This window comes from Equus asinus, chromosome 28 (assembly GCF_041296235.1).
Source record: "Equus asinus isolate D_3611 breed Donkey chromosome 28, EquAss-T2T_v2, whole genome shotgun sequence".
Taxonomy (NCBI): Eukaryota; Metazoa; Chordata; class Mammalia; order Perissodactyla; family Equidae; genus Equus; species Equus asinus.
This window is the reverse complement of record NC_091817.1, coordinates 46,802,914-46,817,758: the sequence shown is the minus strand read 5'-3', so window position 1 is coordinate 46,817,758 and position 14,845 is coordinate 46,802,914. Positions and strand designations below refer to the sequence as shown.

At 56.1% G+C, this 14,845-nt stretch overlaps 1 protein-coding gene across 1 annotated transcript in view; it reads right to left on the bottom strand.

The window, feature by feature from the left end:
- CRISPLD2 (cysteine rich secretory protein LCCL domain containing 2) overlaps positions 1-13,194 on the bottom strand; it is a 65,531-nt gene extending 52,337 nt beyond the window's left edge. Inside the window, exon 1 of the mRNA XM_044761110.2 lies at positions 12,969-13,194. The gene's annotated coding sequence lies outside the window, so the exon portion shown is untranslated. The remainder of the gene's footprint in view (positions 1-12,968) is intronic.
- Positions 13,195-14,845: the final 1,651 nt, after the last annotated feature.

The following is a 14,845-nucleotide window of genomic DNA, read 5'->3' as shown; positions in this document are numbered from 1 at the left end:
CTTCTCTTCTAAGGCGTTCCCTTCAGGGCAGAGCCCCAGGGACGGCGGAGAGGACTTCTGTGCGCTCACTGGCCCGGTTGGGAATCAGACCAGTAACACAGAACCTCCGAGGGCCCCTGACTTCTCTCCCAGGTTAGTCACGCCACCATATATGAGCATTTCCCAGCCACAGAGGGCAGGCTCAAAGAAGAGATGCCAAGACACACTGACGCTGGATTAAGACTTGAGACAAAGTGAGAGCGGGACTGACGTCACGGAGCGGCCACTCTCCCGTCACAACACTCGATCTCTTTACTCTACACTTAAGTAGTGGGGGGGGGGGGCAGGGCACCCCCAGAGGAATTGCTTGTATGACTCAACTAGACCCAAACCTGGGTTTGGTTTAAATCATTAATGGGCACAACTCAGATGGCTATCAGTAGGGGGATGGGTCAATAAAGTGTGGGGTAGTCATGAGTGGAATATTATACAGCAGGTAAAAGGAAGGACCTGGAGCCATGTGAGTGTCCACATAAATAAGTCTCAAATATGATGCCGGGTTAAAAAAGCAAGTTGTGGGATATTACACTAATGGTACTATTTACGTAAATTTAAAAATGTCAACCACATTGTGTGTAGCTTGTGGATGTGTGTGTGTTACATACACACGTGCACACTCACACTCATTACGCACAGTTCCTGCTGGCGGTTGGCTCCGGGGTGAGGGAAGGAGAGCGCGAGGGACCCCGCCTTCATCTGTAACCCAGTATTTCTATTTTAGAATCTCAAGCAACTATGGCAAAGTGTCAGGCTCTGTTCTCTGAGGCAAGAGCTGCTAAGTGGTACCCAAAGGAGGGCGTCCTCAGGGCCAGGCCCAGGTGGGAGTGCATACTCTCCTTTGGATTTGCCTTTTTAAAAAATTTTTTAAAATCGTAATAAAACAAAAGAAAACACTAAAGCATAAAAGGATGATGAAGCAGCTGCCGGCTCCAGGTGCATCCTTCTGGCACGTTCTCCTGAAAAAGTGCAACCTTATCCCCAAAGGCTCGACCAGCCGCCCCCCTGTGAACGTTAAGGGCCTCCCACACTCCGTGGCCTCAGACAGTCCTTCCCTCTGAGGGTCCAAAGAGAAGCGACAAAGCCCAGGGTGGAGCTGTGGAGTTGGGAGGACCATGCGGCTCTGTGGAACCTTCCCCTGGGAAGACAACACAAGAGGACGGAGAGAGAGGAGAGTTTCTCCAACTGCCAGCTCTGCCTCGCGCCAGCCGCCGGCCTGGGTGGAGCCGTTGGCAGCTCTGTGCTGGAGCCCAGGGGACCTGGGGTCCACCCGGGGGGCGGGGGGCAAGGCCTGGATCCCGATGCTCCTGCTCAGGTTGGGCTGCAAGAGGACACTGAAGATACGAGCGGAATGTGACGCTAACAGTGCCGGCGTCTCCTTCACACCTGTCTTCCCAGAGCCCAGCACGAACCTGGCACAGAGGAAACGAGCCCAGAGTTCTGGGCTGAGTTGTGTCCCCCAAATTCACATGCCCCAGGCACCTCAGAACGTGACTGTGTTTGGAGAGGAGCCTTTAAAGATGACTAAGTGAAAACAAGGTCATCAGGACGGGCCCTCATCACAGCACCATGACTGGGGTCCTTATAAGAAGAGGAGACCAGGACACAGACTCGCATGGACGGATGCCCACGTGAGGACACGGGGAGAACACAACGTCTACATGCCAAGGGGAGAGGCCTCAGGAGAAACCCACCTGCCACCACCTTGACCTCGGGCTGCCAGCCTCCAGGACCGGGAGAGGATAAAGCTCTGCTGTTTAAACCCCGAGTCGGTGGTATCCCATCCTGGCAGCCTGAGCGGACTAATCCAGGTACGAGATAAGAAGCAAAGGGACAGGACTGTGTTCTGAATGTCCCCTGGCCGCTGTACAGAAGGAGGCGAGGCGAAAACAGGCGAATTAGCGGGCCGAGGACCCCGGGCAGTGACACTCGAGCAGCCGAGGTCCACCTACAGTTAAAAAAGAACTTTTTCCAAAGGAGACGTACACATTGTCCAAGGGCGTCTGGGGCTTTGCAAGGACAAGGACAGCTCCCACAGGGGAGGCTGGGGGTGCTTGAGCGAAGGGAGACCTACTGCACGCTGGCGGCTGCGTCTGTCCCCTGGCCCTCCCGCTGGTCCAGAGGTCTGGGCCCGTCACTCCCATTTACAGAGGAGGAGACTGAGGCCTCCGGGGTATAAGGAACCGGCCCAGGGTCACACGACTGCAAGGAGAGAAGTGGGGTTGGAACGCGTCTCCGTCTGACCTCAGAGCCCCTTTCTTACTGTCCTCTGCCTTCCCTCGGAGGGGGCTTCCTTACGGATCTCCCGTCACCACCCATGCAGGGCAGGGACCCCCATAAACATCACAATCTCGCACCGTAACCCTCCTCGCCCTTCTGGGCTTCCGGGCAGACTGCCGGGCCTGCGGCTCAGACTGTGACTGTCTATGAGGAGGCACCAGCACATCCACCCCAGGGGAGAGGGGCCTGTACGTCACAGGGACACTGCACCAAAACACACCCCGTCATCGGGCTTGGCACCCATCCAACCTCCATCTGCCGACATGCCTTTGACTCAACTGTGATGAGCTGACCTCTGATCCCTGGAATCGATGGGGTCCTCTCTGCAGAGCGCCCTCCGGCTGCCGAGGTCCTGGCCGTTTTCCTAACGGCCTGGAGGAGCTCAAGCTTCTGTGGGGCGACCCCAGCCCGCTTCGGTACCCGGAGAGGGAGGCCCATCCTCTGGCTCTGCACTTTGGCCCCCCGATCCTCCTTGGGCTGCCGAGGGCAAGCCTCGTTTCTGGAGGAGGCCTGCTCAGCTCTCTGTCACTCCTGGCCTCTTTCCAACAGTGTGAGATGCTGCCGTGGACGGCTATATGAGGCGGCAGCAACGCTCTCTGGAAGGTCTTGTTCTCCTCAGCCGCGGTTACAAAACCCAGCCCGAAGACCGCAAACAAGATAACGGTGCCACGGTCTCATGAGAACGTCCCGGACCTCAGGCCGCCAGGGGGGTTGGGAGGGGGACAGACCAGGCTCTGAAGCCCCAGGGTGAACAGCGAGACCCAAGCCTGGCAAACGGATGTGGAGGGAGTCAAATTCCTGCAGCATGGCCCGGAGCTGCCACCGCCTCTGCCAAGGAGCTGGCTGCTCTCAACCCCATTTTACAGAAGGGAAAACTGAGGCCGGGGGCAATGCCTGGAACGTGCGAGGCTGCGTGGCTGGCTAGATGTGGAGCCAAGGCTTGAGATCAGGCTTGCTGAAAGCCCGGGAATTTTCAGCATGTGGCCACTGCAGGATCAGCTCTGCACCCATCCCCGTCCCTGGGCCAGGCTCTGAGGGCATTCGGGGCATTGGCAGGTCCTCGTGTTCCCAATCTAGCAACGGGGGCTCCTTGATGGCTATCTCCTGGGCGACGCCACCCCCAAATCCAGCTCTCAGGAGCGCGGGAGAGGAAGGGAACGGCTTCAAGTCCAGTGCGTCATCTCGCCCGCTGCCTTCGCCCGTGTTTAGGAAAGTCTGCCAGAAAGATGAATCTCAGGACCGAGCCTGTCAGCCGTCAGCTCCCAGTCTGTGCCAAGCCCTCTGCTCTTGCACACGCTGTTCCCACAGCTCATCCCGTGACTGCAGCCTGCCCCTTCTGCGGCCCCGGCCTGGCGGTTGAGACTCAGCTCCAGGGGCTGGCTTAATCACGCTCCCCGACCTGTCAGGCTTGTTCACTGCCGGATCACCGATGTCTGACCAGTCCGTGTTCGATAAATATTTACAGGATGGCCGAGAGGATCTCCCTCCCAGCGAGATCAGAAGAGTCGCACGAGGACGACAGATGGTTTTGGCTTTGTGGTTGATGGCAGCTTGGGCTCTCAGGGAACAGAGACTGGGACCAATTCCTGACACTGCCCCTCACTAGCTGTGTGGCCTTGGACATGGCATTTAGCTTCTCTGGGCCCCAGTCTGTGCATCTATATGGTAGAGATGAATTACAGGATTTGTCAGACGCTGGGGATTCAGCACTGAACGAGATGGACAGGTCCGCAGGCGTGATCAACCCGTGAGGCTTCCAGGAAGCAGTGACCTTTCAGCTGAGTCTTCACTGAGGAGCAGGGGTTAATCTCTCTGGCTGGGGTCAGGGGAGGGGGTAGGCTGGGGTCAAGGGATAAGCTGTGGGGTGAGGAATGAACGGGAACATTATAACATTACAGTGTCAGCCATACAGTGTACAGCTAACAGTGTTAGCTGTTATGGTCATGATGCTAAATGCTCCCCAGATGCCTTGTCTGAAGTAGCTTTTAGAAGGCTGGGATTAATAACGGAGAACTCAGTGAAGAAGACTATTCTCTCTTCACTACAATATTTCAAAGCCCCACCCCTGCCTTGAGTCAAAATCCAATTTTTAAAAATCCTATTAAATGGCTAATGCTTTTGGGGGGGAGCCCTCTCCTAAATTTGAAACACACTTTACTCAGTACATGCCACTTTTTCCCAGCTTTCTGGGGAAGCAGGTTCCAAGATGTCATGACCCAGGTCTGGAGCATCGATGCTGACCGTCCGGCCAGGAACCATCCGTACAAACGCACGTGGTAATTCACGTTGGTGACAGTGAGCCAGCACAGATGCCATCGCTGCCATGAAGTTCGATCTCCTCCCAGGGCTGTCTCAGCCCAGTCACCAGGCCCGTGGCTGTCCTGGGATCACCACCCTGCGTTGTGTCCGCTCATGCTATTTGCCTCTCCAGCTAGACTATGCGTTTCTCCAGGGCTGGAACGAGTGATATGCTGGTAAATGTTCAACAACCACCGCTCAAAAAAACAACAAAAAAGAAAACATCCTGATTTGTAGTGTCTGCCAATTCCCTTGATATAAATACTCCCTCTCTGGCCAATTTCAAGCAACCAACATGAGGTCACTGACCGTGGAATTTCTGGAAAGAGACTCGCAAAGGCTCCATCAGGTACTCCTTCCATCATACGGATACGATCGACAACAGATGCCAAGAACCTCCACAGCAGAGATAACAGTAAAGTGGGGTAAAACATTAGGATAAGTTCTGAGTATTTACTACCCGCATCTGGAATATGACTGACTTAACGGTAAGTTTATATAATTTAACATTTAATGATGGTTGTGTTTAATTGACTCACAACCTTTCTGAAACTTTAACTCTCGGCTCTCATTACCAGGAAAAGCCAGCTCCAGAGCACCACGGCTGGCACCGAGTCTTGTTCAACTTTATACCCCAGCATGCACCACTGCTCAAGCAACACGCATCTCCAACAGCCCAGTTCACACTTGATGCCTGTGACACTGTGCCAGGTCCTCTGCTCCCAGCCTCTCCCAGTGCATCCTTTCCGCAGACTGATGCGGTCACTCTGATTATCAGCCCCATTTTACAGATGAGAAAACTGAGGCTCCAAACAGACAAGCAGCTGGCTCACGGTCATAACAGAATGCCTGCGGACAGTGCCGACTGTTTGTCACACTCTGTTTGCTGACCAATCCTGGCTCGCCCACGCAGCAGCTCTCCAAAACGTCACGCAGGACGGACTGACAGCCCCACGTCAGGCAGACTCACTCAGCAAGACACCCGCCCACAGGACAGCAGCCGACCCCAAAGGCCAGGGGTGCCCCAGGCTCTGCTCTTCCTGAGAAGCACAAAGGAGAACTCAAAATGTGAGCGAGGCCAAGGGCAGATCAGAGCCGTACCCACAAACCACCCAGAAATTCCAGGAATGAAGCCGTGGCTGGAAGGACGTGGTGGGGGAGGACACCCCGGCACGTCTTGGACAGATCCCAGGACCGGGCAGACCCCCCCGGGAGAGCGTCTGGGTGAGCACCAGACGGGATGGCGCCCCTCCTGCACTGGATGCAGTCGGCTTTCCCTCAGCCCTTCTGGACAGGGGAGGAAACAGCCCCGTTCCTTCCCTCACTGGCCACTCTGCCCTCAGCCCTGGGTCCCCTACAACTGAGGACAGCGGGCCAACAGTCCACTTGGCTTAACAGAAACGCCAGCCCCACGGGCGCCTTCTTTCCTCCTGTCCCCTAGGCAAAAGATGCATCCTTATAGGATATAAGGGACAGCAAGGCTGGGGGCGAAACTGGATAAATCCAATATACAAAACCCATTCGATTTAATACCATGCCGAGAGCATAGGCACACAATCCTGGAGAAAAATAGAAGAAAATGCAGTCAACAAACACGTATTCTACTTTGTGCAAAAAAAGAACTAAAACCCAGGTGTGTTCACTACAAGCCAAGGTAATATATAAGAGACTGGATAATGAATTAATACAGTCTTAAAATAGCCGGTCCCTCACTCCTGGGGCCCTTCCTCCCTTCTTGCAGATGTGTGGGTGTTTCCTTGGAAATGATGCTCCCAGCAAAGCTTTAGATAGACAGCAGGAAACCTCCATCTCCGAAGGACAAGCAGCCAAGGGCTCCCAGAAGGCAGGTGGAAAGGCGGGGACATTGGGTCAAAGCTGGGTTCGAATCCTGGCTCCCCCACGTGGAGCTGTGTGCTGCCCAGAAGGTCCCTCACCCTCTCTGAGTCTGCAGCTCCTCACAGGCACCGGGAGGCCCTGAACTGCTCCCCAGGCTGGCAGAGGGAGGGTGTGAAGATCGCATAAATAGCGGGATAAAGAGCCCGGCGGCAGAGTCCGGGACTTCCCGGTGCATAATGACCGTTCTTGCGCTTCTCCCGGGTGAACTCAGGCTTCCCCGATCATCTCTGCTCCAGGCTGCATGACCGGCAGCACCCAGACCAGCCTCCTGCCTCACACTCGTGATTCACCGGTATCGGGTGGCATCTGCCAGGGTGAGTCACGGCCATGGTTCTGAACCAAGCTCAAAGCCACACGGCTCAGGAGTTATCCAGCACCAGGCTATAGGATCTTCACCCTGCTTGGGGGGGAACTCCTCAGGGCAAACCCTCGGTGGCCATGGAGTCCTTGGGATACGCAAGTGAACGAGACCGTCCACACCTGGGACGCGAGGAGGCACCAACCACAGCAAACTGATAAATACAAAAGGCTCGAGGTGAACAGCCCAGGGAACTGGATGGGGAAGGGGGCAGAGGTGGGGCAGGGACCACTGTGGCCGGGTGACAGCGAGGTCCCGCTGAGATCTCAGGGAAAGGGAACTGCAGGCAGCAGGAACTGCACAGACAAAGGCTCGGAGGTGGTCACCGTCTGATGACTGAGGACAGGCACAAAGCCAGTGAGCCGGAGAGAAATGGGGTCACAGAGGTGGGCAGGGCCAGGTGGCCAGGGGCCTTGAAGGCCAGGATGAGGAGTCTCGATTTACCCTCAATGTAAGGGGAGCCTTGAGGTGGGGGGAACGAGCCGACTGATTTACGCTTCGAAAGCCCGTGGGCATGCGACAACACAGACGAGGCTCACGTCTGTGATGCTGAACAGCAGGCGCGAGATGCCAGTGAGGAAACAGGCAGGGTTCCGTTTTTGTAAAGTTCAAAACCAGGCAGGACCAACCCAGGTCATCAGAAGTCCGGAAATGGTTACTCTTGGGGGTGGGGCCGTGGGAGGGAGCCGGGGCCGGTCAGGCTCTGCAGCGTGACCTGGAGCTGGAGGCCGAACGTGTGCCCTTTGTGATGATTCAGCCTCCACACAGAAAGGAGTGTGCATTCTTCTCTAGTACGTTAAATTTTAATAGAAAGGTTTTTTTAAAAAGTTGGAAATTGCTCTGGCTTCTGTTTGAAGAAGGGATCAAGGAAGCCGAGCGGCTGCAAGGAGAGCACCAAGATGCCAGAGGAACCCCTCCGAGGCTCTCCCCTTGGGGAGTCTCAGAGCTGAGACAAGTCTGGGGCCCGGGCTCAGACAGCCTTCAAAGTGAACTTAAACCCGTCGGAGCCCAGATAGAGCCTGGCGGCCGGCGGGGCCTCCCACTTGGACCAGACACGGCACTCCCAGACAGGGCCGGGTTCATCCCAAGTCTGAGAGGGCACTTTGTCCAGCGACGCCAAAGCTGAAAATATCTTCAGTCCCCGTGAAGACCGAGCCTTGAAGGTTCCCGGGAATAAACAGAGTGTTCAGGCCCGGGGCTTCCCGACGGGAACAGACCGGCTGTGTGGGGCGCTGCTTTGGGGCAGGAGGGCGCGGGGCTGGCAGCAACAGACACACACGCATGTACAGATCTGTTTGAAAAGCTGTTGAGGAAACAACTCCTTCCCTCGGAGGGGGCATTTAGGGGCCATAATAGATGCATTTCGCAAGCTCTGGGGCGCACGGGGCACTAAACACACTTGGAAGAAAGATGCTAGAATCTTGGGATGACTGCTCGGGCCCCAGAGCACCAGGCGCCAACAGGCTGAGCATTCTTCCGGAAGAAAGGCGTACGGATCCGCCAACAACTGTTCTCAAGGGGCCTCTGACTCCGGCCCGGAGGGGGTCATTCCAGCTCCCAGCCGCTCACTCCGTTCTTGCCATGTGACTTCTTTCTGGTCACGCCAGGCAGAGCCTTCCACGCAGCTTCACAGCTGCCCCCACTAGCCAGGCCCCCGTGTCTGTGCCAGGGCCCCGGGCAAGTCCACGTGGGCTTTCTAGGGCAGTGGGTCTCCCACCGGAGCCGCACCAGAAAGTACTGGAAACCTCATTAAAACACACACTGCCAGCCCCACCCCCACAGCTTCTGATTCAGGAGGTCTGGGGCGGGGCCTGAGAATCTGCATTTCTATCCATTTCCGGGGCACTGCTGCAGGCCCAGGGACCCCGCTTTGAGACCCCCACCCACAGAGCAGATCCTTGCTGCCCTGAGCCTGACCCTTAGGTTCTGGACACACCAAACTCCTTGCCATTCTCCACGGGCACCAGGCCTCTCCCCACCTCCAGGCCTTTGCACACACGGTCACTTCACCTGGGACCTCGTCAACTCCCCGCCCACCCACCCACCGTCACCTGTGCTTGCCAGCAGAAGGCGGCTGCCTCTTTACTCTGGAAGGACTTCAGCTCTTATCAAGCTGGTCTCAGCGGATGCCAGCTGGATGCTGGCTCCTGGTCCTAGAGGGATCTGAGTGTGTTTTTTTCCCCATCCAAAGAACTTTGGGTCAGGGTCAATTCCAAGACCAGTTGACTGCAAGCAAAATGTAAGCTCGATTCTTTTCCCTTCTGGAACGCTGCCATCCTGGACTCACAATGGGACGTGGTCCAGAAATTCGGACTGAAAATGTGGGATTTCATAAGTTACGATATTTTTTAAACAACGGTCCAGAAGTTGCATAATCCTCGTTAGGACTTTTCTTTTTCCCCTGGATCTGTGGGTTTTTGTCTAAGCTGACGCAGCACTTGAGCCAATCAGAGAAGACAAACCTCCCTCGGGCTGGACCACGAGAAACTATCTGTCCTCACAGCCTTGAAAGGGGGGTGTCTGTGAGTACCCACAATTCTACAGCCTAGGGTACAAAGCATGGCCCACACAGGACAACGTCTGAGACAGGATTCTCTGCCAGTTGCTGCTGTGACCCTGGGTGGAATGTCAACACTTCTGCCAAACGCCCAGTCGCCAGATTTCCCTGCACCGGTGGCAGAGGGCCTTGACTCATGCTGGAACGAGACGACCCGAGTTGACGCTTCTTCAAGAAGGAAGTCAAGAAAGAGGACATGGGCTCCTCAACAAATTAACACAAAGTTACCATGTGAGCTGGCAATTCCACTCCTAGCTGTAGACCCCCAACAAATGACAACAGGTGTTCAAACAGCAACATGGACATAAATGTTCATAGGAGTGTCAGTCACAGGAACCGAAAGGTGGAAGCAGCCCAAATGTCCATCAATGGAAAAATGGATAAACGAACGAAATGTGCTCCATCCACACCGTGGAATATTACTCAGCCATTAAAAGGGATGAAGCGCCACACAGGCTACGACATGCATGAACCTCGAAAACATCATGCCCCATGAAAGAGGCCAGCCACAAAAGGCCCTTACTGTATGGTTTCTTTTACATGAACTGTCCCGAGTAAGCAAATCCATAGAGACAGAAAGCAGAATAGTGGTTGCCAGGGGCTGTGCAGAGAGAATGGGGAGTGACTGCTCAACATGGCTATGGGGTCTCCTTTTAGGAGGATGAAAATGTTCTGGAATTAAGATAGTGGTGATAGTTGCATAACACTGCAAATGTGCTAAATGCCACTTGACTGTATACTCTAAAATGGTTAAAATGGTAAATTTTATGTTTATGTGAATTTTACCACAATGAAACAATTTTATTCAAGGGAAAAAAGGGCATGGCTGGCCCTACCAGCCGCCACCCAGATCTGCTCAACCCTCCCAGTTCCAGAACACAGCGTGCTCCACTCAGGACTTTACGAGGGGCTCCGGATCCCCTTCCCACAAAGGTCCCAGCATCTATTCAGCTCAATGAACCAAAGATGAAATGCAATGACGCCTGTGTTGTATTTTCCATTCTTGACAAGCCATCAGCCCCTTTGAGTGATGCTCGGTTTGCACATCTGGGACTGATCAAAAACCAGTGAGTCTGCAAAAAAAAAAACCTCCTAGGTCGGGAGCGAGCAGACACAGAGGCACCTCCCATACACAGTAAATTACACTGGTGACAGAGAAAAGAAACGTTCCAGCTCCCGCGGGGCCAAAGAGGTCAGCGTTGGGGGTCCTGCCTCTAAAAGCCAGTTTTCAAATGCAACCTACAAAAGCCAGATATACACCGTGGGGTCTTGGAGGGAGAGGAGAAGGGGGCTCAGCGGGATCATGCTCTTCTGCCAAGGTTCCAGGCCCTCCCTTGCCAAGCCAGCTCTCCGCTCCAGTCCAGAGACAGGGCTGGGGGAGCCAGCCTTGAGCTGGGCCCTGGGGCAGGGCCTTCTGCGCATTGATACCAGTACCTGTCGGCAGAGTGGAACTGAAGCCCCCGTGTGAGCGCATTCCCTCTCCAGGCCCACCCCCAACCGGGGCCAGGGATGCAGACCCCACAGGGCACAAGCAGCCTTGAGTAGCAGAAAGCTCTGCTGTGACATTCTGTGGCTGGCACTGGACAAGCACCTTCTTCCAGAATCTGGGGTGCGGCCCAGCCAGGATGGCAGCTCTCTGCCGCCCTGGCTGTGTCGTGTTGGGTACACGCTTTAATCATGCTGAGCCTCCATTTCCTCCTCGTAAAAAGGAGGACAGTCCAGCGCCCACCTCGTAAAAAAGCCAGTGAGCTCATCCGTGTGAAACCCTGGGCACGTCTGGCCAGTAGAAGCGCCGGATAAATGTCAGCTGCTGGGATGACTTTATAAATGTTATTATTACTATTCCTACTCTTACTTTTTAAGAGATTCTGTAAAAATCAAAATTGTTCTCTTTATTCTCCCCCCCGGGGGCATTGTCAGGGACTTGAGAATTGGCCTCAACTCTGGTGCCTCCTGCTTTGCCCGGAGCCCCTCTCGGACAAATGCCCGTGTGAAGGCCAGGTCCACAGGCAGAGGTAGTGATCGGGCAGAGAAGGGTCTGGAAGGAGGCAGGACCCGGCGGTTAAGCGTGTAGGGTCTGCAGCCAGACAGACCTGGGGGTGACAACATCACACACCAGTTAGGGGACCTTGAGCATGCACTTCGCCTCTCCAAGCCTCGGTCTCCTCATCTGTGAGATGGAGAGCAAGCAGCCTGCTGCCCAGGTGTGTTGCGAGGACCATCATACAGGTAAAGCGCACAACACGGGGCTTCACACCTGCCACACCAGCAATACAGCTCCCACGGCTTCTGATCCTGCCCCCAGGTGGAAACAGCTAGATCAGGGGCAGAAGCGGCAAATTCAGTGCACAAACACCAAGAGCCCGGGGAGGTCCCCTTTCGGAGTGGGGGGGCACACCCCTCGTCTGGCTCTGCACGACCCTGGTCTCTAGCCTGTCAGGCTCCAGACCCTAGATGCCCTGACCCCGCTGGGGAAGGCAAGCTCACCCTGTTCTGCCAGGGCAAGGAGACCAAAGGCTCAAGGTGGAAACTCACAAGCCTACTCTTGGCTGGAAGGTGAGCTGGGCATTTGCACAGACTCCCAGCAGCTTCTCTCAACCAGAGCAGCAACTCAGCTTTTGGCTAAACGATACCCAATTCAAGTTAGACTCTGACGAGCAGGCATCGGCTAAGTCCTTTCTGGCTTGTCCAGCAGCCCAGCCCTTGGCGAGGGAGGCTCCGGGTCTGCGCCGCACGAGGGACTGGCCCTGGCTCTGTCCATCTAGGGCAGCCTGTTCTCCCCAGGACTCCAGAGCTGAGCCCTTGGCTCCCGGCACAATTCTCCTCTACAAGGAGTTTGTGCAGATGCCTACTCTGGCTGAAGAGACCCAGGAACGTGTTCCCGAACCTGCAGGAACTCTGACACGCCCCATGCCTGGACACGTCCACCTACAGCTTCGAGGGGAGACAGAGATGTGTCCTAGCCCTAGCTCTGCCTGGACAACTCACTTCACCTCTCCGACCCTCAGTCTCTTCATCTGAAATAGGGAAAGAGGAAGGCTAACTTGCAGGTTTGTTGCAAATGAAATCTTAAAGGGGCGTGGCCCTGTAAACTGCAGAGGGAATCCACATGCCCTTAGGAGTACCCTGGCCCCTCCGCACGTGGGTAGAACACAGTCAAACTCCTGCCACAGCCACACCATCAGCTTTCCATTTATTGACGTCCACTGTGTGCAAAGGAAGGCAACAGATGCTAGCACATTGCACAAGGAAGACACGAGGACACAGCCTCTGGGAGCAGAGATCTGTGATCAGACCAGCTTTGAGTCCCTCACTTCCTGGCTGTGAGGTCTTGGCCAGATGACTTGGGCTCACTGAGCCTCAGTTTCTCCATCTGTGAAAGGGCATGCTGCTGAGCACCGTTCTGAGATGCAGGTAGCGCGCTCCGCTTAGCGCCTGCACCCAGTAAGCCTAACAGAGGGCATCTGCTCTGGCGGCTCCTCAGAGATGACCGGGGAGCTGATCGCCGCTTCCAGAGAAGGGAAGAATCTAAGTCACACTTACCTCCGCAGGGCTCCAATCACCACCTCGCCGGCGTCCCCCGCGTCGAGCAGCGGCGATGGCAGCAGCAGCACGGGCACAGTGCGTACAGCGGACGCAGCTGGCGCAGCGGATACAGGAGGCAGAGAGAGCCCGCCGTGGGATGCAGGACAACCCGGCCGCAGAGGGATGCAGTGGGTCTGGGGGCCCCGCGCGCCGCCTCTTGTAGGCTGCCCGGAGCCCGGAGGCCACGCCCCCTCGGCGGCCAGCGATGCTGATAGGGCCGTGCCGTCATGGCCCCGCCCCCTCCGTCCTCCGGCCCCGCCCTGCCCTGTCCCCTCCCAGGCCCCGCCCTTCCCGGGCTCGCCCCGCCCAGGCCCCGCCCCCTCATGCTCGCCCCGCCCCTGCCCCGCCTCCCTCAGGCTCGCCCCGCCCCCGGCCCCGCCTCCCTCAGGCTCGCCCCGCCCCCGGCCCCGCCTCCCTCAGGCCCGCCCCGCCCCGCGAGCCCGGTGGACCTGGGGCGGCGCGGGTGCCCGCGGTCCCGGGGCCGCGCGAGGAGGGCGGGGGCGCCCGCGGCCTAAGAGCTCAGCTTGAGAAGAGGACGTGCTCAGTTTCCACGTCGTGGCAATAAAAGTATCGCTTACCCCGCGCCCGGAGTGGTACCAAGCACTTTCCACCAGGGGTTCACAAATTTACCGAATCGCGTCTCTCTGCGGCTCAGCTGGAAAATGGGAATAGAGAGGCGACCTCCTGGGACTGCAGCAAATGCCATCGGGAAGGGCGTGGGCTCCGTAAACCGAGGCGCGGAACACACGCTTGCTAAATTTATTCCCATCCTCTACACGTGGGGTGACAACTTCACTCTTGCCGCCCAGACACACACACACACACACACACACTATTCCCAATGTGCAGATGAAGAAATAAGACTCGGGGACGTTCCTGGCTGAGGCAGGTAAGCGCTTTGCCTTCCTGGTCCCAGCAGCGCTCACAGGAATCCAGGGAGGTGGAACAGAGCCCATTCCACAGACCAGGGAATGAAGGTGTGGAGAGGAGAGAGCCCAGGTGCCACAGCTGGTGAGCAGGCAGCGCAGGTCCAGGCCGTGCTCTTGCCGCATTTTGCCCACAGGCATTTAGCGTCCTTAACCTGTGCAGGTCAATACAGCAAACAATTGAGAGCCGGAAGAAATCGCCTTTGAAACATGGAAATCCAAGACACCATTGGCACCTGAAGCAACCAAGGCTGGAGGAGCTGCAGGGCTCCCCGGCGCCTCCACTCCATCACACAGTGTGGCCCTACTGTGTGCAGGCAAGGGTGGGAGGAGGCTGTCCTCAGGTCCCCACATGAAGACGCAGGAATCAGCTCACACATCATGTGCTCCTCCCACACCCTCCCATTGACTCCCTGCCGGCCCCTGGGTGATGCAGGGGGAGCCCGCACAGACAGGGCCCCTCCGGGATCCCAGAGTCTGGAGTGCCCAGAGGGGTCAGAGCATGCTGGGCAGGGAGGAGGGAAGAAGACCCCTCGGTGACTGGCAGGGCAGGGGTGACATGGATTCAGAAGCCGGAAACCTGTCCCCAAGATTTTGGTGCAGCTCAAATGCAGATGAAGAATAATGCTATTTCTTTTTAAATCTTTTGTCATTTCTTTTACTTTTCTTTCTTTCAGTTTTGAAGCATGGTTCTCAACTCAAGATTCATTCATTCAATACTTATTAAAAGTACCTACTGTGTGTCGGGCTCTGTTCCAAGCATTGGGGCATTCAGTGGTGAACACGATGGACTGTTCCAGAACAGTGGTCCTCGGTTTGACAAGGGCAAACCCAAAGGGAGAAGAGACCTGCATTATTAACAGACGCCTCTCAAGCACCTGGCCCCACACACAGCATCCCGTCAAATCC